Source organism: Triticum aestivum, chromosome 3B (genome assembly GCF_018294505.1).
Source record: "Triticum aestivum cultivar Chinese Spring chromosome 3B, IWGSC CS RefSeq v2.1, whole genome shotgun sequence".
Classification (NCBI taxonomy): Eukaryota; Viridiplantae; Streptophyta; class Magnoliopsida; order Poales; family Poaceae; genus Triticum; species Triticum aestivum.
In genome coordinates, this window is record NC_057801.1 from 77903461 (window position 1) to 77906343 (window position 2883).

Genomic DNA, 2883 nt, shown 5'->3' on the forward strand with positions numbered 1-2883 from the left:
GCGCGCTGGAGGGGAGCGGCGTCGGGGCCCCCGGTCGCCTTGCCCGAGGAGGCGACGCGGGGGGTACGGGGAAGGGAGGAGGTGGAGGGAGGAGCAGGGGAGCGGGAGAGGCGAGCGGCGACGGCGGCCTCCGGCCGCGACGACAGCTCCGTGCGGGGGAGCCGTCGGCGGCGGCGCGGAAACCCTAGGCGGAAGGGGAGCGAGGGAGTGGGGGACGGGCTTTCTGGTGTGTCTGGTACAAATTTTTAACCACCATGTTCGCATGATCACATCTTAGACGAACTAAAAGAATGGAAGGAGGCAGGCCTTGGAGTAGGTGTTATTGAGCAGTTTGTAAGAGAGTAGACGCTTTGTATCTGTAGGTGTTGTGTGAACTGCGTCTATCTATGTTCACATAGTTTGAATCGCGTTACATTGCTTTTTGCCTTCTATAAAAATACGGTACGCTTTTGGCGTACTCTTGAAAATAAATGGAGTCCAGCGTCGACCGCATGAACAGACCCTCCATGTCCACCCTCTCCCCGGCGACGGCGGCGGCGGCCAATATGCCCGCGAGCTCGGCAGCCACGTCGCGGAACACGCCGCTGCTGTACTCCCGGAGCGCCCGGGTTGTGAACTCGAAGCTGGCCTCCTTCCGCTGGTGCCGCCACTTGGCGCCGTCGACGTTGAAAATCCCGTCGCCGAGGAGGTCCTCCAACGCGTCATGGGTCATGGTCCCCTTGCCGTAGTTGGCGAAGTTGGTCCGGAGGATGTACTCGACGTTGGCCGGGTCGACGGTGTAGACGTAGTTGCAGGTCGGGGTGAGCATCCGGAAGGTGCGGTGCCCGCGGGAGAGCTCCGTCATGTACTCCGGCAGGCGGACCAGGTTGAGCAGCTGGTGGAGCATGGTGCCGGCCACAGGTGGGTATTTCGGGAGTCTCTTGCCGAGCAGGGCGAGGCGCGCCGGGTGAAGGGCTAGGATCAGGAGCAGCGACGACAGAGCGAGCAGCAGCGGTGAATCCATGGCCGTGAAACGGCGCTGTGTTTCCGCCGTGCGTGCGTGCGTGTGTTCGCGTCGGAGACCTGGAGTGCGCCGTGTGTGGGTGGGTCGATAAGACTCGGATGTGAACGTGTGATTGCGGTGCGGTGTGTCCGTTTTCTCGTTTTCAGCACACCACTTGCTTTGCCGTGCTGTATGAGTTAACTACTAGAATGACGCCAACCAATGAGCATCAAAAAAAAGTTTGAGACGAAACAACAACAGAAAACCTCTGAAATTTTTTTCCAAAAAATTACTGTTTGTGGATTGTAACCCTACATCAAGACCAGATAGTTGATGTGGAAAACAAAACCCCACAGGCTAAATCTCATTTTCTTTAGGGCTACAAGCCAAATCTAATACTCACCATGGCTTGAAAGCGTTTCTAGAAACGAAAATGCCTGATTTTTCAGTTTGTATTTTCAAACTCTAGCCATTGGTCTTTATATCTCTAGAACTTGAGTTGGGGCCAGTTCTTTTGGCGGTTTAAAAAAAGCCATCTCCTCCCAACTTTTTCAATAAGCTGTCACTCTCATTTATTGAGACTTTTGAACTAGTTATGGAATAATTAATTTAGAAGTCTTGTCAAATTTAGAAAGCGGCTTATTTTTTAAACTGGGGAGAGACAATTTATTTTTTAAGCCCTTAGTGTAGTCAAGAGGATTGTGTGCGCTAAATATAGTAGGGGTATTCTCATCAAGGTGACAAACTCGTCAGAGTCCAAGAGCCCCCCTTTGGAGCCGGAGTCATCGCCGCTAGTGGATGCGTCGGCGTGGGAGTAAGAGGCCGAAGGAGGTAGCAGCAGCACCGTCCGAATGGCGTGCGGCGCAGCAGCGATCCCCTTGGATAGTCGATTGAACCACTCGACGCCATGGCATAGGAGGCATGGCCGGCGAGCGAGGGTGGGGACTAGATATGGAGGATAGGAAAGTGAGCGAGGAGGTGAATGCGGCAGAGACGTTGGTGACAATATTCCAACATGAAAAAAAACAGATTTGCTATTTCACATCTAGATATGAAATAGTTATCTCACATCTAAGCCTAGAGCCATTGGATGTCTTCTGTTTTTAAGATTCGTGCTACTTTGCTAGCTTAAATACGTCTCGCTCTGGCGCTGCGTTGTGTTTCGGTTGCCTCACAGGCTGCATGTGTATTTTTACCTGGTGGGCTGCGTTGCGTTGCTTTAGTACTGCTGAACCTTGTGCTTTGTTTGTGTTTTTCAGATTTTCGTTTGGCCATATTTGTCCCTGTTGTGGGCTTCCGTTTTTTTTTGTATTTTTTTACTGACTCCAGTTTTGTGTGCTTAGAGAGGATCGGACTAACAGAAAATGTATGCATTTGGGTGTGACAAAGTGAATAGTACATTTTTTATCCATGTTTTTTTGTTGCTCGGGAAATGTTTGTGTTGATTTTTTATCCATTTTCTATTTTTTCTTTTCTTTATTTGTACTAATATAACTTTGAATAAAAACCATAATTTTTGTCTCATAAATGTAAACAAAGAGCGGGCATTTTGTTTTCACTCGAAGGGTGCGGGGTAGAAATGTACGAGTCGAGTTGTATTATTTTCGTTTTTCCTTTTCAATTTTAGTTTTTACGTTGTATTTATTTGCTTTAAATTTACGAACTTTTAAAATTCAATTGTTTTAAATTCATGATTTCTATAAAAAATATTTTTATTTTTATTTTGAATTTTCTCCTTTTGTTATTTTGTTTTCTATTTATGTTCTCCTTCCTTATTTATTTGTTTTAAATTCATGAATTATTTTAAATAGATTTAGCAATATCTACTCTAATTTCCTCACCATTGGACATGTTCGCCTAGAATGTTGTGCAAATCTTGATCGTGTGTTGTTTTGTCGAGT

The 2883-nt window shown here is 47.6% G+C and overlaps 1 pseudogene; it reads right to left on the reverse strand.

The window, feature by feature from the left end:
* Positions 1-1070, reverse strand: part of LOC123064862 (cytochrome P450 704C1-like) — a 5800-nt pseudogene extending 4730 nt beyond the window's left edge.
* Positions 1071-2883: the final 1813 nt, after the last annotated feature.